Consider the following 20,055-nt stretch of genomic DNA (forward strand, 5'->3'; position numbering starts at 1 on the left):
AGTATTACAATGATGTGGTGAAGTGTCAGCTGTTTTTTGGTTGTATTTCTGTGCCAGACTAACTCACTAGGATTAATTTTTCTAACTGGTGATTTTCACTTGTTTTATGAATATGTAGTCACAAAGTAACTGGAGTGTTTATGGCTGTCCTGCAGAAATGTAGAATACCCCATTACCAGTTATCTGACATCTTACTACTTTAAAAATAAGCGCTTCCTAGAGAAACAGACCCTCAGTATAGTTATTATGGGGAGGTCTGTCAAAATTTTAAATACTTTGTTTCATGGACATGGCTCTGTCTTGAAGTTGGAAATAAAGCTTGACTATTCAGTTACACATTACAGAGAGAAAGTATGTGGTGTTTGATTTTGGCTCTTTTTTTCATAACAAAAAACTTCCAGGGTAACTCAAATTGTATGATCTGTCTCTAAATGGATTTATTTTTTTTCTTTTTTTTTTGATTCAAGATACTGTTTGTGTATCTTGAGCCTGTTCAGTAAAATCCTGAAGGCAATGTATTTCTTGTGCAGTCTTTCTGTTAAGGTTGTGAAGGAGAAGGTACTGATATTTCATGCTTTCCACTAGATGAACAAAAAGTGGAAATAAAATTTGTAAGACTTTTTCCTTTGGGTTTATGGTAGTTTATCTCCTCTGGGAATGACAGTAATCATTTGGGAAGAAAGCTTTCAGAAGCAGAAAAGACAGCGCAGGATGCTCATTTCTTCCTCAGAAGCAGAACTTTTACACTAGAAAGTTCCAGTGTAGCATTTTTGTCCTTCTCCTCTTTCCTATGACCAGTCATATGCAGGTTCTGTCCCATTATGACAAATCGAGCATTGTGCCATGAAGATTATGCTCTGTGATGAAGGCTCCTGAGCTCTGCTAATGATCCGACAACATGTTTTAAGGTGAGCTTGCCACGTGATCAGCACAGCAGAATCACGTTCAGTTGTATAGTATTCAGGTAAACTTTAATTTGAAAATGTATTTAAATTTAAAATGGTTCAGCCTCCTTTGTAGTGTGGTATGTTACAGTTCTTTTTTTGTTTGCTTTGCTTTTCATTTATTTTCCTCTCCTTCCAAAAGCCACAGTCTATGGAATAGCATTTTATCAGATTCACCCAGCAAACATTAGAAATCAAAAATTATATTGCAAAACACAATTACAAGCTAATTGATTAATGTAATTACACATTTAACTAAAATGAGGTTTCACAACATTGGCAATTTAATTACAGAATGCATTCTGATTGTAAGCCTAGCAAAAAATATTTTGCTGATAAATGTAGCTGCTATTTCACATCATCTTGGTTAGGGCTGGTTAGTTTAATTCCTACATAAGCTGGTTTTAGCACTTAGCTGTGAACCAGTGAAATAGTCTAATTTGCATCAGAATGAAGCTTGCTCTGGAAACTTGAGTACAGTGTGAAATTACCTAAAAAAAACTTGAAGTACACTTTATTTAGAGTCTTATGCAATGTAACCCTCATTTTTAGGGCTTTAGACTCTTCTGTGTGCAAGTTAGACTTTAAACATCTTGTCATGTGCCAGCTATTAAGTTTTCTTTGTCTTGAATATCATTTGGGAATCTCGAAACCATGTTAGAGGAAGTATTTTTGCCTCATACACATCATCTCATCTTTCCCTCTCCCACCCCTTCCACTTCTCCTGATTCAGGTAACTTTTCTTTCACTAATTTAGCATGAATTTCAGTGTGTGTTAGTTCAACTACTGCCCCTGTCTGGATGTTTTTGTAAGCTATTTCTAGGTTAGTCTCTATTGACTTAACTAAAAACCCTTGATTTGCATTTGATCAAGAGGAGCATCTGGATATTGGTGTGGCTGAAGACTTTAGTTATAAGAAAGAACTGTAAACAGTGGGTACAGAAATGTAAGTTACTAAGCTTTTTTACTTTTGGCGGTGTATTTTTTTTTGGGAGGGAGGCAAGGAGAAAAGTGGACTTCGAAAGTGCATGAGTTTTGGATCAAAACAGTTCCTCAGATACACCTGTTTCAGGGGGTGCGCTTTTTGGTTTGGCTGTAAAATTTTGGTAGGGCCTTGGATGCATTTAGAGTCACAGTTGTATCATTGATAAAAGCTGGCAGAGGTTAAGGCTTTGCTTTTGTCCTTTGGTCTGCTCAGTAATGGGATGAGTATGATTCTTTTATTTATTTATTTATTTTTCTCTTCCCTCTCCTGTTAGCTGGTTAAGAACTGTTTCCTGGGAAAACTCTTAAATGCAATTTAAATTCACTCATAGGTTTGTTTCAACATTCTCCAGTGTAGATGCATATTCTTTGCATACTGTTAAGATAATCCATTTGGGAACTGGATTAAGATGACTAGTACTCTTTGCTACCTCTCTTGTGTGCTTTTTTATTTTAATTTATTATTAAGTCTCCTGCTATTTCAGTGCTAGTCCAAATTTTTTGTTCATATAGATGAACTGAATGCTTCATCTGTGTTGATTCCCTTCCTTCCTGTATTTCTGCTGGCATAACAAAATTGGTCATGCCACCTGCTGACAGTTAATAGGGCATCTAGGTGAATTTCTAACTTGCAAAAGCTCTTTAAAGCAATTGAAGGTGGTGGGTTGTCTCCTCTGTCCTCTTACATGTTAAGCCTAGCAAGACTGAGCCATAAGACTTAGATGAGCTAAATTGTTTCAGAGTTGTATACCTAATTTGCTTTGCATTCCATATGTAAGTCCTTTTTTTCCTGATGTTCCTGGTATATTCCTTCATTGTGTATATTTGGATTTTTAGCTTTGAGTTGAAGGAAGATGATCCGTTCTCTCTAACACTGGTACCAACCACTCCGTGTTCATTTGTTTTAGCTAGAGGGGGTTTTCTCCTGTAATTATTTATGTGTATTTGAAGAGAAGCAATGTGATCAGAAATGGTCATGTTAGGCCAAAAGTTGCAGAAGTCCCCATCAATATCTGGAAAAAGTCTAGCTGTCTCTGAGACCTTGTTTTAACTTCTGAATGAGGAACAGCACAGTAAGGATCCCTAAAGTAAGGGGTTATTTGATAAAGCCTGCTTTTTGTATAATTTGCTCCTGTTGTACAGATCACATAAATAATTCCTGTGCAGGAAGAAGTAGTGACAGGCAGGGAAAGCTAATCACCATGGTACCTGTACCGCAGAGCATAAATGTGGAGGATTTTTGTACTGGCCATTGCTCTAGCATTAATATCAGTTATAATAACTGTCAGTAGAGGTCACAGTCTTGCTGATCCAATGTGAAAGCTACACAATCTTGTTAGCAGATACTGCAGCACAGGAAAGAGGATTACATAGCAATAATAGTTCATAGTGTATCTTTTTATTACTTTCCAAAGATGATTGATTTATATTCAGGTGTATGAATGACAAAATACAGAACAAAATACAGGAAATAACTTAATTTCTTAATAAAATGTATGCTTGATGTAATACTTGAAGTTTGCTCTTCTAAATAACCTCTTAATGATCCTCAAGCTTGCCTTAACTTAAGAAGATTAAGGAATTAATGTCAAATTACAGACATAACTGCAAATCATATTTACTTTGTGCAGCATGCAGGACAGCTGGACAGTTGATGAACGTTTAAATATAGTTTTAAGATCCTTTATTCTTCTTGAAGAATCACAACTGCTATAATTCGATGTTCATATGTTGTTGGGAAGGGGGGTATGTCAAAAAAAGATTGTATTGAGCAGTGAGACTGTGGTTCTGTTTTGTGAAGGCAGATTCAGACAGATCTGCTCAGTAACTGAAGATGTCAGTTCAGTTCCACAGCAGACAGTTTTCTGCACGTGTCAGCAAAGTCCAGAAAGCTAACAGTTTTACAGTTGAGGTGTGTTTGTTGCAGTGGGTTAGTTTTGGTGTCTGATAGTGATAAAATGCACAAGATGGTGGTTTAGTTTATATAATGGAATTATGATTGGGTAAATTGATACAAAGGAGAGAAAGAGAGAGAGAAGTTGCACAGACTTTAGTTGTGAGAGGCTGAAATTTCTGAATGTATTAATTTCAGTGTAGCAAGTTAAAAATAACTTGAAAGAAATTTTAGTTTCTTTAACTGTAAATGGCTTATCTTAAAGTATTTTGGTTAGGTGAAAGGAAGATGGGTTCTGAGGGAATGCTCTTAGCTAAAGAGGAGGAAAATTTCTAGGATTATTTACTGGTCAGTTGAATTCTAGGTAGTATGTTTTTTATATGCGCTGTAGGTTGCATGCTTTCAGAAGCAGAACAGTAGTGGTTCAGCAGAAAGAATGCTTTATGTTTAAAAACAGTGGCCAGACTATTGATCCTTTTCCACAAAGGAATTTGTATGGAGACGTGAACGGAAGATCTGTAGCTATCAAAGACTCTATAGATCAGTCTTTCAACAGATGCTACTTTTAACCTCTGTATTCTCAATTATTTGTTCATTTTGCTGCTCAGTAAACAAGAATGTATGAAGACACAAGTTTCAAGCTCTGAAATGCTTCTCGCACTCGGAGCTTTTGAAAATGTAAACCACTTGCGTGACAAATTACAGAGCTGTGAACTAGAAGCGTACTAGGTATGTTAGCTAAATACTACATTTAGATCTTAAGGCTAAAATTTTACAGCTGTTCTGGCTCAAAAACAGATATCTTGACAAATGAAAAGATTATTCCAGCAAGGTTTGGTTAGTTTGGCACTTGTTTCTGTCAGGATATTGCTAAAGATGATGTTTAGAATTATAATATTTAAGACGTGGAAAGTTAATGCTAACCAACTTGAAATTATCTTTCAGTCACTCACATAGATGCATGTTTCTCTATTTTAAAAAATATATTTTCCTTAAGCCGCTTGCTTTGCATTGATCAAAAATGCTAAAATGTGTAGAGTTTTCAAGGAAGATGTTTATAGCTTAATCTTTAGATTACACTAAACAGGATTTCTGAATGGTGGCTTTTGTCATCCAAGTGATCTAACCTGCTGTTATGCTAGCTACAAAGTAGTAGTTGTGGCTGTGAAGCTGAATTTTTGACTTATTTGTTAAGTAGTAGCAGGGCAGTTGTTGCTGTTGAACACCTCCCTTGCAGCAACTTCTGTGGGGTGTGTGTGTGGGGGAGGTGTTCTTTTTTTTTTTTTTTTTTTTTTTTTTTTAATATCTTTATTTTTAAGAGCTACTTTCCAGGCAGTGACTTAAAGTGTGGGGGAGGGAAACTATTTATTTCTGCATTTTGGGCTTCATGTTGAGCTTACTTGAAAAACTCTTGTGTTTTAACTCCTTGTTTCTTCTATGATTTATTCTTAATAAAATGCTTATTTAAAGATAAAGCTCTAGAGACTGTGAGAATTCAAGACTTAAAATTACTGGCTGCATCTTGAAGACCCCACTTTTGGAGATCATATTGAATCCCCTTAGACAAAGAAGAAATATCCTCTTCAAAGAGTAAAAGGATAATCATAGATTTTCTGAAACAGAAGATAGGTTTCCTGTGTGAGTAAAGCTCAGGAGTATGAGTGTTTAAGTTTGCCTTCTAATCTTTCATAGAAAATGCTATTTCTGGATGGGGCAATGGCAGTGGGGATTGAAGGAGGCATCTTTCCAGCTATGAACTTAAATTGCATTCACAGTTCTTTAGAAGTAGCCTGCATTGCATGACTTGCTCATTGTCCTCAGTCATCAGCTGTGAGTATCTAGTAGTAACTACTTAGTTTTAATTAAACAAGACTTCATTAAATTGTACAGTCTGTTCAGGGGCTCAGACTTGGATGAAATGAATCACTAATAATTGTGAATTGATTAATAGTTACATTTGATGCTCTCTGCTGCTTTCTTGTACCAGTGTTATCTTTTGCATCTACCTGCTTTAGGCACAAACTTCAGAATCAATGAGCAAGAATTTAATGATGTATTTCCGTACAACAATCCTCACATGAGGTTGAACTCGGTCTTTTCACAGTAGCTGGATGACTAAGTGAATTTTTAATTAAGTAGCTGAGATCCTATGCTCTAGAATCTTTCATTTAAAAATAACTATTAATATTCCAGTTCTTATGACTGAGAATCTCACAGATATGACCAACGTGAAACAGATCAAGAATGGTTACTTGTAATAAATCTGAGAAATAGCAGCTTCCTTATTCACTTCACTAGAAAGTGACGCAGGAAGTCTTTTGAAAACAAAACATAACCTTTATTCAGCATTAGCTAGTGAACTCTCAGCCAAAGTAACAGAGATGTAGCAATTCTTTTGAGTAGCTTTGTAACTTAATCAGAGGTGGGATCTGTCTTTGCTATCAGCACACCCACAGGACAGAATTGGGGTAGATGACTGTTTTTTCTCTACTGGCTTTATAATATTCACCTAAATACCTGATAGCTTTAGTCACTTCGTGATGAGGAAGGCAACTAGTGCTATCAATGGTGTGGGACCAGTAATAAGAGGATCTGTTTTTTGCTGTTGAACCATGTGAATGGTAGCATATCTGTTCAGCTTCTATGTCTGAAGAAAGAATGGTTCTGACATGGAGACCTGCATCACTTCATGAAATGAGAGGATTAAAAAATACTGGTTAGGTTTTTCAGGAATATGCAGAAGTCACTTGATGGTATCCAGAGACAGTTTGTGCATACCCCTTTTCAAAGGGGTCCGTACATAGGAAAAAAGGAGATTGAGATGCTTGTGTCCTTCAGATCTAAGGTAAGATGCCCATCTCATCTTCTGCAGTATACCGTCTCTGAATTATTAAGTGGTGAAGATCAGAATCAGTAGTTCGTGTCCTCTTCCGTTTTGGTAAAAGACTGTTCAGGGTGGAAACACAGATATCTAAGTGATGACAAGTATGTCCGAAACAGTTGTGTTTTCTAGGATTGACTTGTACTCAAGGTAACTTCAAGAGTTAAACTCCTACAAATTGCTGGGTTATTTAAGTTTCTACAGAAAGGGATATGTGTTAGATTGCATGATGCCATTGTAAAACACTTCTTTTTTTTTTTTCTCCTCCTGTGTCATTAGACAACAGTATAGGTCTGTCCCATGCAAGGAGTATTTTTTTTTTTTTTTTTAATGAGCTGGGGGTGTGTAGAAAATTAATAGGCACATGATTTAGAAAACTTTACATCTTTTTAGATTAGCATGTTGATATTTTCTCTCAACTGAATACATAGCTGTATTCTGGGTTGTGAGTATATAGATTTGAGAATAATTTCCATCTTAAACTGCAGTGCTTCCACAAATCAGACAGGAAGTAAAAAAAGAAAGGAGGTGCTAATTCCAACAAAAGTCTTAAGTTTTTCTTGTCTGTGATGGGTTTTGTGATGACAAAATTGACTTGATGACTACAATGCAATTATATTGCTAACTTTGCTATTATTTTTTTCCCAATTAACCTTCCATGAGGAGAATAACTTGTCAGAAGTTAAAGTAGTTGCAAGTATTCTGATAGATGGTGTCTTTAGGAGAAAGATTGCAAAAAATGTCAGAACATGGTGATGCTTAGGCAAAGTATTTCAAAATGGGAGTTTGTGAAAGGAAGTTGAAAATGATGCTGTTTTGCGTGGATGGTTTTGACATTTGGTTACCGCTAAAACGATCAAACGTTTTACATACAGTTCTTTTCTTTACGCAGTACAGTGGAAAAACTCCCTCTGGGCATTGGTATTCCAGAGGAAAAATAACCGGGTTTGTTCTGGGAAAAAAACTCTCCAAATACTAGAAGTGGGAGAATAGAGGTGCAAATGTACATGAAAAGAGGCTTGACTGCTTGGTGTCTGTTAAGCAAAATGTATATTAAATATGTGTGTGTATATACACACACACACACACACACACACACACACACACACACAAATACATGTGTGTATATATGTGTGTGTGTATATATATACATGTGTCTATTTTTTTTACTCTTGTTGGAAAACTGGAAAGTTTTACAGGCAGAGCATTCTTGCTGTGGATGTAGTGCTCTTGGAAAAGGTGCACAATGTATAGTAAAAGTACCCTCCTTCATAAATAAAACTCAGTTAAAGTTCAGTTTTGTAGCATCACACAGTTATGAACAACCTTCTGCTGTTTGGCTAAGTCATAGCGCCAGGCTGTGTGCGTTTCCTGAGCAGCGTTGGTGTTGATTCCTAAGCATGTATTTGAGCTCTGCAAGTGGCACCCAACCTGCACTGTTCTCTTCTGGAGGTAAATCTTGATCAATGTGCTCTGATATTGTCTGCATCTACTGATTAGATCAGAGCATATTTCAAATCTATTGGCTTTTGGCTTTGGTTATGCAGTGAGCAGAAAGGAGACTTTATTTCTTCCCCATCCAGTTTAAGTTAAAATTGTTTCAACTTCAAACTTGCTTCATGTTTTACAGTGAAAACTGCTTGTGCGTCTCTTATGTATTTTTCTTAGAAATGTCACATCTTTTAAATGCAGTTACTTCTGAAAATCACAACTGCATGTACAGCTGGTAACATTATATCGCTTCCAGCAAACAGGTAGAATTACTGCTACAGGTGAAAGACCCTGTGGAAGTATCTTATTAAACAAGGTAAGTGTGCTGTGATTAATGCTTGTAGAACTGCTAAAAACCTACTTAAAGGTGCTGATAGTTGTGCAAAACTACCAAAATTGCATGAGGCAATGAGACAGCATTTCACTTGTGCTATTTCATCCTTTTCCTCTACCTTCCTGCCAAGTAGAAACTGTAGGTGATATAGATGCTTTATGTAAATGCAGAAAATAAAACATTTATATTTTATTATACACTATGGATGATGATGCTCTAGTTTTCAGGTCTCTTCTCCGGATGTCTGGAAAATACTTTTGTGTTTAATAATCTGTAATGGGTCTGCTATCAACTTTTGTGTAATAATTATTAATTCTAGAAACCTACTGATGTGAGTGGTATGAATTCTTTAAATAAATGAGGGCCTTTGTGTTTGGTGTTTATCACTTCATGTCATTAATAAGAAAAAGACTCTAGAGGGCGCTGTAAATCAAGCCAGTGTTCTTTTCCTTCTTAAATGTGCAAAGATTACTTTTCACTGAAGAAAAGCAATAGAAGTTGTTATGCATTCCTTCTGTCTTCCTCTGCACCAACCACATGGCATCTTGGTGTACTGGAAGCATGAATATGGCCTGCAGAGTTGTAAAGGAAGATGCATCTTAATTATTTAGCTCTTGGGGATTCCTTCACAAGGCTTCAAAATAACTGAGAGCACCAACATCCTATCTGTCATTTTCATGCTGAATTCAGTCCTTTGGATATATAAATAAAATGTTGAATGGTTCATACCTGATGGCATTTTCTTACTGTCTCGGGTAGTAAGTGAAATACTGCATGTTGTCTCAAGACATTCAAAGAGCAAGAACAGGTGGATTGACCTGCTGTGATTTTTTTTTTTTAATGTTCCTTTCTAGCAGTTAGTAATAACTGCTAACAAAAGGTAATAATGTGCAAATTCCACACTGAGATCATGTAAGAAATTTTTTCCTAGTGTTTATCACTGACCCTGTAACACTAAATGTGATTTTTTTTTTCTTTTTATATAAAAAAGTCTTGTGATGCTTTCACAAATAGCTAAGTAGCTGTCCTTGAGAGGGCATTTCCTGGTCAGAGATTGTGAAGACACAAAATGCTAATGTTTTAGTCACTTAGTCTTCAACTTCAGCATAGGATAGTAGATTCCATATCAAATTCCTTTCCGGTTTGACAGTTGCAGTAGGATGTGATATCTATGAAACAGCTGTGTATGACCGTGACAGAGTATTAGAAGTGCTGGTGGTGTTTTGGAGAGAGTATCCAGGTACTGGTCTCAGTCTCACTATTGGATCAACTTTCTAAATTAAAAGTAGGGATCCTCTTCACGAATGTTTCAAAACCTGAAAACAATGATGAAAATAACTTTGTAAAAATAAGACAAGCTTCTAGGTCACTTAATTCGAGTAGCTTTTAAGTAGAAAAGCTCCCTTCACCCTCCAGTGTTGCTGAAGGCCTTATCTACAGTTGTAGCCCTGATTCTTACAGGGCTAGAGAATATTTATGCCTGGAAACATCTGTCTGTTTTGTTTAGACAAAAATGATATTTAATTTCTTGTATCTTTTTAAAAAATCTTATCTTAATTGCTTGGGGTGTGTGGCCATTTTGGTGCATACAAATTTAGGGTGTGCAGTTGGGGCACCCCTGTTGGGTTTTATTGAGTATGCTTCACCTTTTTCCTCTGGAAAAGTATAAATGTTCTTTGTTAATATATATTCAGGTAATCAAAATAGTTAATTTTTACCATTGACTTAAGGCAGATTCTGAGGATAGTAATTGTTTCAGCTTGATGGAAGATTAAAACTTGTCTCTCTTGTCGGTTATTAAACTTTGGAAATAGCTGCAGGCCGTGGATTGAACTGTATAGATTTGTTTGGTATAAAAGCTTCAATATAGGAAGGAGAGGAGGAGAAGTAGCTGCCTAGTAGACCATTTCTGGTTGTGATTTTTATTTTAGGAGGCTGAGTCCCCACATGGTGATTTTTGTGGCATAATGATGGTAATTCAGAGCTGCAAGATGAGCTGTCTCTAATTTTGTGTCTTTCTCAGTGTTACAGCTTTTTATCAGCAAAGCTGAGAAAAGCTCAACTGTCTAATGCATGGAGTTTTCCTTAAGTCTTAAAGTTACAGGCGTATTTGTTAGCTTTTGGCCCTGAAGTGTGCTTTGGACACTTGTGATTATTTCTGTGGACGTATTTTTCTACTTAGCGTTGTGAGCAGTTGCATAATTTGAAAAGCTGTTACTTCTCTTGATTCTGGCTACAGTAAAAATCAGTGTGTTCAGTGCAGTCTGAACTAATAGGAATCAAACTCACTGAGGCGTGAAAATGGTTTAATCAACAATGAGCCATCTTAAAGGTTATTTACAAAAACAAACAAAAAAACCAGCAAAACCTCAAGTCAAGTGCTGAAACTAAAGAGCAAAACAGTACTTCAGACCTGAAGGTACATTCGTGGAGGGGAGATGATAAGTTTTATTTTTTTCAGGTTGATGTAGTGATATTCTTGGGAGCAATTTGGTTTCAAAATCTTCCTTAAAAGAAAAACAAAACCCTACAACTGTATATCTTCAGTCTTTGGATGAAGTGACAAAAATGAAGTCTAATTAGGGGTTTCTTTGTAGTGGAAGCTCTGGAAGGCACTTGGTATATTCCCTCCAAGGACTGAATCAAACAGGATTGTCAAGGCTTGCTTTTGACCCTGTCCATGCAGTGATGTCCATTTATTTTAAATACATATTGTGTATCTGTGGATGCTTATTGGTGTCCTGTGAAGAGTTTCAGGTAAGTTACTAGACTAGTTTGAAGTAAAGATTCTCTGTATTTATGTCATCCTGCCTGGACAGATTGTCTCTTTGATGTTTTAGAGGAATAAATTGCTAGGCAGATGGATAAATATGGTTTAATTTGATTTAAAAGCAAACAGTTTCTACTAGAAATGATGTTAGACCAGAAATAAATAACAAAAGTGCTTCTTTTTTATGTCAGCTGTGTTGGATCAAACATTTTACTAGCATTCGATCGCTAGCGCTTGTCGTGTTGTGTTGGAGAGGGTAAGTAAATGAAGATAAAACCACTTCTGGAAAGAGAATCCAAAATACTAAGCCTCACACAGAAACCAAATATTGTGTGAAACTTCAACCAAAACCAGTGCACTTTATTTTTAGGCCTGATACAAGCTGTGATAGATTATTGTTAAGTATTAATTTCAGAAATGCACTGAATTCTTAAATTCTTTAGCATTTTAAACAGTACACTCTACACAGAGTTAGAGAATGGAGGTGCATAGCATTGTTTAAAACAATTGTCATCAGGAAAAATAAATACTCATTTTTTGACTTCAGCTGTGACTTGCAACCAGCAGATAATACTATAATTGGAGCGAGTTATTTAAAGGAGGCTTTGAGAACATAGAATTGAATCAGCAGGCTAGAATAAAAGCTTAAACTCGCCAAAAAAATGTTAGGAAAAGGAAGCTTAGAATGCAAAGCCTGTTAAAATCTCACCTACACTAAAACTTCATGTCAAAATTAAGACAAGTTGGTAAAATGTCGGTTTAGTATTCATAAGCATGAGAGTAAAATGTGAAAGAGGAACTGCATTGACTTGCACAGACAATTAAAAATTTAGACTGAATAGTGTCTCACTGTAAAGTTGTAGTTGTTACCCACTGAAATTTGATAATTTGTTTCCCCTACACTTACTTTGGCGAAGAGGGTTGTAATGTTGCAAGGTGGCAGTAGCCTTTGATAAACTTTTCTGCCCGTATATTTCTGTGAAGTGCTTGACCCTCTCTACCCCTTCTGCTGCATGTATGTGCTGAGTTGGTTTGTGGTCTAGATTTATTTGGGGTTTTCTGTTCTCTATTGTGTAAAAGACTGTAGGCTTTGAGGTGGAAATAGCAAGGGGAGCAACACCACCATTAGAGTTTCATTGCGATATATATTTGGTTGTCCATCCTTCTGGAAAAATGTGGATGGTGTTGGAGCTAGATTGGGTAATGTACTAGGAGCCATTGCTCACCGAACTGCAGAGGGGGGCTGGGAGTGTACTGCGTGTTACTTTCCTGAAATTGCATGCAGTGTTAATATTTAACCACTTTAACAAAGATGCTTTACCACTGAGACTGAAAATCCAGGCTTTGATTATAGTTGAGTAAGCTTTCCAGTGTTCCCTGCTCCTCCAAACTATTTTTAGTTGAATGTTTTGTTAGCTTACTCTTTCCAGTTCCCTGTTTAATGTATCTTTTTGAGCCAAAACTCGAGGTACACACCAGCATCCTCATGGAAGTTAAACATGGGCTGTGGGACCCTTTTTGTGTATTGATCAGCCGGAGGGTACTTGTCCTTCTCACTGCTGGTGTATGGATACATGTGTGTGTGTGTTACTGTAGACTTGTATTTTGAAAATTTTCAGCCTGGAACTTGATAGACTGGAGGTTAAAACAGGAAAAGAAGTGGATATCCTAGTGTGATGTGTTCTGTGACTGCTTAATGATGCATTTATTAGAGATGATGAAACAGAAAACATAACCTTTGAATTATGTGTTCACATCTTGATATGCCACCCTTGGCACATTCAGTTCTTAAAAAGCAAAGAAACAGATTTTGTTTCATGAGGAAGTTGCCTGCCAAGCTTTAGTACAGGTCTTAATGAGTTATTAATGAACTTGAGGTGTAAGTGTATACTTGTTACTGACAAAACACTAACATTAAAATTCAACATTTCCAGTCAATATCCTAATCATAGGCTAGGTGCTTCTATTCAGAAGAGAAGGAATAATAGCTCGTAGGAACACCTCAACATTTTGTGTATGGCATGTCTGAAGATCTGCCTGCATACATCTGAATTTTTTTGCACTTTGCACACTATTTTAGTTGTTCTTTTGTTCATGTCTTGATTAATAGATTGGGTTGTTAGCTGGAGTGGGAATTATGTATATTAAAGAACTTTTCTGTGTTGTTGCTTAATTATGTGTGTTATGTCTTAGTGCTTTCAGGTGGGACTTAACACTTGTAGGGAAAACTGAAGAGTTAAAACTTAACCTGCAAAATCAAGTCTCCACATGCTCTTTGGGTCTCTGGAACACAGTGTTTTGATTGATTTTTTTTAATAGCATTTGTTTTAGCAGTCTGACACTAGATGGCATACTGCGACTTGACCGTGTTGGAGGTGAGCTGATGGTCAATGATTACTTCTGAGTCCTTTTCATTGACAGTCTTTGTTTCTGTTTAGTAGCTTTAGAGCTGCTTGTTGTTAATACCAGAAAGCTGCCTTGCAGAGTGAGAACACTTGCATTTCTTTTGTTAAAATGTTTTTCTTCTAATTTCATGTAGAGTGTGTAAATATTTTCTTCAGAGCACGCTTTGTTTTCAGCGGTGGCCCGTGCACGTGTGCTTCCCTTAGGGCTTGATTTGCTCTCTGCTGTGGTCAGTTTCGTCAAAGAGGGTTTTGGAACACAAGTTTGGAGTGGGAGGGAAGGGGATAAGGAGAGAGAAGTAATCAGAACAGCTAGGATCTCATACATTAAATTGTTTTTCTGATAGGCCACTGAAAGAACAGTGTCAGGGAAAAACAGCAGAGCCTTCTTGAAAGCATTAGATTTATGCGTTTTTGTGCTAGCTGTGTTATATGGAAGACCAAGGGAAAAAGGTTAATTGAGACTGGTATGTTTTTACTTAAGAATTTAGAAGGAAATTCAGAGTCTGACTTTCAGAATGTACTCAGGGGAATGGGATTTTTAAGCCCTTACTGTGATTTGTGTTAAATGCTGATGGGAAAATGTGGGTTGTTGTGACAAGCAGCACAGAACTGATTGACATTAAAATTTACAGCAGTCGCCACTGTTTTCAGGGGAGGGTGTTTAATTTGCTAGTGTAAAGGATGCTTAACTATTTGCCACCTCTTCATCTATGAAATGAGAAATAGCTTATTGTGAAAATAATTTTGAAAGGCTTTTTGACCATTAACTGATTGATATTAGCTATCAAAAATGTATTGCTTTCCTGTAGCTCATTTGAGCCTGAATGTAGGGTAGCTGAAGACTTCTGTGTGAAAGATGTTTCTAGCTCAGTAAATTCTTATCTGTTTAAAAACAAATGAAAAGAATTTGAGGCCAGCAAACTGATTAGATAATTCTGCATGATCTACAAAAGTTCATATTGCACTCTGAGGAGTATGATTTTGTGGGGTTTTTTTCTTTCTTTTTATCAAGTCTTAAGAAGTGTCAAGGGCCCTGTTTCAGTAGGGTAAAATGTCTATTTTTAAATCTGAATTTCTTAAGGTAGAGAATATATTTAAAAAAGCCTAATGTTTGGTTGCAATTCTTGGTGTAGTGGTGGGTGGAATTTTTGGGGTTTTTTTTGTTTGTGTGTTTTGACAGGGGTAAGAGGAGTCCTATGTGATTGATGCACATGCATGTGGGCAAGTATCAATTTTGGATTCTTTCTGTGAGATTCAGGTTGTTTTATTCATTTATAATAATAAATGAATTGAGGAGGGAAAGGGAGAAGAATACATCTCTATCTTCATGTTATTCCATGGGGGGAGGAAGGGAATTTTGTTCCATACCTAGGTATTATCTTCCATAATTTGGGGAAGTCAAGGGTTTCTTGCACATGAAGCTGCAACTGAATTGGAATCGTGTGGTTCCAGACTCTTAACATTTCTTTTTTTTTTCAAGATTATAGTAGAAACTTCCTGTTTTTAGAGTTTATCTGACCCTCCTGAGGGAAAGACTGTTATAGCTATAGTCACATCCTGTGGTTATTGTCAATTAAAAAAATCTACTGAATTTTCAGAAACTTCTGAATGTGAAAATGATGATTACACTAAAAACTGAGCTGTAGTTGCATTTTTTCCTCTGTTGTGACTTCAGTAAAAGACTGTAAATCTATATCAAAATTTATGTATCTGTTACTTCAGCATCTGCTATATTTAATATGTTGAGAAAATTTCCTGGTTAAGAATCTATCTTTTTTCTGGAGAGATTATAAATGAAGTATTTGGCAGTCATTTCCTTTAGCTTGTGAGAATGAGCATGCTTTATATTATAACAGTTTAAACATACCAGAGGCTGTTGATAGAGGTATCATATTTTCCATTCCCAAAGTTACTTTCAGTTGAAATCCTAAGGAAGATTGGACAAACTTCCATTGTTTTACAATTGCTTTGATAAAGAGTTGAAAAAGATGTGTTAAGTTTACCTTTCTCTCTTTCTCTCTCTAGGGACCTCACCCACTCCCCACATTTTTGTACAATCTACAGCATAGCTCATTATTAAAGGTTTCCTTTTGTTTTTTTTCTTTACATTCAGCAAAGTACAAATGGTGTCTTGCTCATTGATTAAATCTTCAGATGTGTTAATTATTCCTTTTAAATCTGCCTTTTTTTTCTTGGCAAATACTTGTTTCCTCTTTTATTGTTTTGTTTGAGGTAATACCTTCTAAAATAATAAATTCCGTATGCCAAAGAAATCTTGTAGTTAAATACAGGAAGTTGCTGAACAGGTTGATGTCTTGCTGAATGTGTACCACAAAATCTGTCAGATAAAGTTGGATTTTGTTTTGATATTCTCGGTTGACTGTGTACCCTACTGTAATTTAGAGTTTCCCAGAGCAGGTTGTTTCCACAAAACAAGGTTGAATTTATATATTAGTCACTAAGGAGCGGGGGAGGCAACAGGGGAGAAATATTGGATAAGGTAATTCACCAACTTACAAACATGGGCTTTTTTCCTTTAAATTTTTCTTCCCTAAATTATTTTTGTTTTCCTGATGTTAAATCTGTTGCTGGGGCTTCAGTTTACCTTTCTTACTATTTGCTCCCTAGCAGCTTGGTCACAATATTCCAAATGAATTTATTATGTCTAGAATATATCAAAGTGCGTAAGAGCTTTCATTTAAACATCAGCTTGTTTATCCATGTGGCCCTTTGTCATTTTTACCGAACTCTTCCCAAAGAAAGCATACTGTGTTCCCAGCTGAATTTGAGGCGGAACTACTTTGGAGTAGTGTCCTTGAATTAAGTTTCAACTGCTATTTAATTTTTTTCCTAACACCTGTTAAGGTAGGCTTTTTTGTTAAACCTTGAGCTGCGTAAAAAGAACTTAGAAGATATTTTTCAAAGGTTTATAAAATGGAGTTGTGCAGGCCTTTATGCCGTTGATGTCCCCATCACCATTCTTCAGCTCAGGTGTGCACTGATTGTACAAACAGTAATTTTTTTGGCTGCATCACAGTTTTGGAAAGGGCTGGGAAGGAACCTGGGGTAACTTCTGTCTTTACATAAGAACGTTGAAATGATTTTGTGTTAACAAGTAGTAGATATGGTTTGAGGATGGCTTTGTTCCTTCAGAAAAGTCTGTGCTCACATTTTGCTCGTTTGGTGGACTGGATGCAGAGGTGCTGCCTTGTCCTGAGCGCCTTTGAGGGGCTGCAGGGCGCCACGGCGGTTACGGGCGTTCGCGCGTGGAACCCTCTGCGGTCGTTAAAATGAGGCGAAGTCTGTTGGAGTTGGTCAGCCTCCTCGGTACCAGGTAAGGCCCTCTTCTCCCAGAGTACTGAGGTGGTGTTGGATTTAATAGCAGCATGGAAGGGCTTGGGCTCCTCTGAAATATGAACCTGAACAACAACTTCTAAGTATGGAAAAGGAGAGGTGAATTTTTGTTCCTATATGTTAACGCTTCATTAAAAAAAAAAGTCCTAGTGTTTTGAGCCTCAAAATGCACGATCGCATTGGTAGTTCGGTTTAGCAGGTTGTGGATTAAAGGCTGCATACCTAGAAGTTCAAAAAAGGAAAAAGCAACCCCAACCTCTGAAAGTTCATGACCCTTGAAGAGTACAGATTCTGTTTGAGGATTTGAGAAAGGGCAATAAAATGGTTGATTTAAATTTCAGCAGTTAAACACTAAATTAAAATAACTCTTCACGTGCTGGTTTTTAAAGACTGTTGGTTGCTGCATATGTAAACTTGCTGGAGAGGGAGTGAATAGGAGTGTTCAGCTGTGTGCAGGGTTATGTTCTCCAAAGACAGACTTAGATTACAGAATGAAACAGCCTTTTGATTATGTTGAAGCAGTAATTGCATTACACTGGCTTTCCTCACAGAGGTGACTTTGGTGTAGAAAAGCACCTTCATGTAACTGGACAGCAAGCTGTAGCTGAGTCTGTGCTGGGACAAGACACTGCTTAAAAATCATGTCATCTGCTGGATATTTATGTACACTCATCAGATCTGCAAGTGTAGACAGGACTTGCTTGCTTTGAGCTGGTTGGAGAAATTTATGTGTAGACAGTAATAACCTCTTGTCAAGAGCTGAGTATCATTTATCCTCAGCTGTGTTTATACTAATAAAACAGTCTGTTATTCATAAAGGAGGAAAATGTCACCTCTAACCTGACCAAAGGTTTTATATTTAGAATAGGCAGAGCCCAAATGCTTCTGTGTTGAGTTGAAAGCAAACAAAAACAGGTGATAAATATTTACCATTCCTTGAAAAGTTAAGAGTGGTCCTTTCCTACTAGCTCAGCCTACTTTTCCTCTCCTCTGCTAAGAAATCTTCAATTGACTGTTAACCTCAATGTTTAGCTAATTTTCAGGCTTAAGCTGTCTAGGCTTTTTATTTTACCGGAGATTTCCTATCATTGCCGTCACGGCTGTGAACCGAGGTAGAGTCAGTGCAGTAGGGAAACTCTCGAGGAGCGGGATGAAGTGACCCACCACAAAAGCGGTGCTGTGACAATAGCAGCAAGCTGTTAGCTTGTGCTCCTTGAGCCGCCCCCTTCCCTGGCTGCCGGAGCCGGGGGGCTCGGCTTCCGCGGCGCTCTGGAGGGTGGTAAGTCCCCTTTTATAAATAGGTTCAGCTTAGCAAGGGTTTAATGTGTTATGCTTGTTGCCTGCTTAAGTCAGGCAAATAATGTTATATTAGCTTTTAGAAAACGCTTGTCATGGTCGGATCTGCGTGTGTTCTTAAAAGTGAGTTTAAGGCATTTTGTTTCTTCAGTACAGTTTGTGCTAGCCAGGTGGTATGCTTGAACCTAGTTTTTTAAAAAAAAGGGGGAATTAGATGACATCAGAGTAAACGGTGCTTTTAAATGTTTGTGGGACCTCTTTGTCTTGGATGTCTTAAAAAAAAAAAAAAGGTCAATTTACCCATTTAATCTTTCTCATTTCATTAAGTGTACTTACACTTGAAATTCAAACTAACTGTATGTATATCTGGTAGACCTTAAATTGCTCCTTTGGAGCAGTTTGTCTAGCGGGTGAAATATTTATGCATACCTGATGATGGCTAATTCTCTCTGAAGGAGTGCAGAACACTGCAGCTCTATAGATCTTGTGGCTTGGGGGGGTATATCTGTATTTAATATTCTTCAAATTTGGCAAGACTCGTGTGAGAAGTTATGAATTATTCCTTTGCCTTGTGAGCAGTATGTCTAGAAAGCAGCACATTTACAGCCCTTTGAAGATACGCTGTCTGTCACTTCTCAGCACTCAATCTTTCATAAGCTGAAGTGTGTAGGTACAGTATACAAAACGTTGCAGTATTCGCAGAAAGCAATGGAAACAGCGGCAACTGCAAGTTAACGAGTGCTTTCCAGTCCTTAGCCTTAAGGAGAGAAGGTATGTGTGGGTGTAAGCATACATGCTTTTAAACAATGTCGGGAATTACTGACAGTGAGTCAAAGCCTTATTTTTTCGGATTTCCAGCTTTTGTTTATTGTCACGACCTTACTGTTTCTTCAGCTAGGTATCCTATTTAATTTTAATGCTTAGGGTAGAATCTGCTGTCAGCTCCCTCGGCTGCACGCTCAGGCCTGCAGCGTGCAGCGCGCTGTGCTTGTAACTGCATCCGCTGTCTCCTTTCATTATCTGCTAATGGCACTCGACGTGACGGGCTTGTTCCGATAAACGGAGCCGCCGGGAAACCCGGCCTGGATTTCTCCGCGGCCGGAGCCGCGCCGCGCCGCGCTGTGCAGCACCAGACAACTCCTGCGCACGGCGGACCGAGGCGGTGCCCCGGCGTGCAAGGCCTCTGCGCGGGAGCTCTCGGACGGCTGGGCTGCTTTGTAAATCTCATCTGAGCCCTCTCTAGGTCTTGTTCTCTGCAGTATGTTCGCCTAACGCTCATGAAGGTAGTTTTTGTTTAAACAGGCTTGATGGATTTTGTGTATGTGTAGCTCACTCCCCCCCCCCCCCCCTTTCATACATGCATGCTTCTGATGTTGGTGCTAAAAGCAATGCTGTTGTAAAGTTATAATGCTGTGACTAGGAAGGGTGTATTTCATAACCAAGAAGCAATTTTCATCTCTCCTATCTAATTTTTCAAAACATAAACAAAGTCCCTATTGCAAAATGGAGTTTGAGGGTATTCTGGGAATATAACTATGAAATGGGGGAAAATTTGTTTCATCTCATAGGAAAGTCAGTTAGTGAAAAGTCAGTAGTTTCCTATATCTGTGGTTGAATGCAGTAGCTGTTTTGTTCACTCAGGAATCCCCAGTAAGCTGTCTGAAAACAAATGGGGCTTCAAATCACTTCATTGCCAGCTAC

The 20,055-nt window shown here is 37.5% G+C and overlaps 1 protein-coding gene across 5 annotated transcripts in view; it reads left to right on the forward strand.

The window, feature by feature from the left end:
• The window catches only part of RERE (arginine-glutamic acid dipeptide repeats), a 248,613-nt gene that overhangs the window by 28,995 nt on the left and 199,563 nt on the right, over positions 1–20,055 (forward strand). The window contains exon 1 of one of the 5 annotated variants that reach the window (XM_062593140.1): positions 19,561–19,637. The exons of the other annotated variants lie outside the window; for them this stretch is intronic. The gene's annotated coding sequence lies outside the window, so the exon portion shown is untranslated. Of the gene's footprint in view, positions 1–19,560; positions 19,638–20,055 lie in introns of those variants that run through there. 5 annotated transcript variants of the gene reach the window in all.

This window comes from Rhea pennata, chromosome 22, assembly GCF_028389875.1.
Source record: "Rhea pennata isolate bPtePen1 chromosome 22, bPtePen1.pri, whole genome shotgun sequence".
Classification (NCBI taxonomy): domain Eukaryota; kingdom Metazoa; phylum Chordata; class Aves; order Rheiformes; family Rheidae; genus Rhea; species Rhea pennata.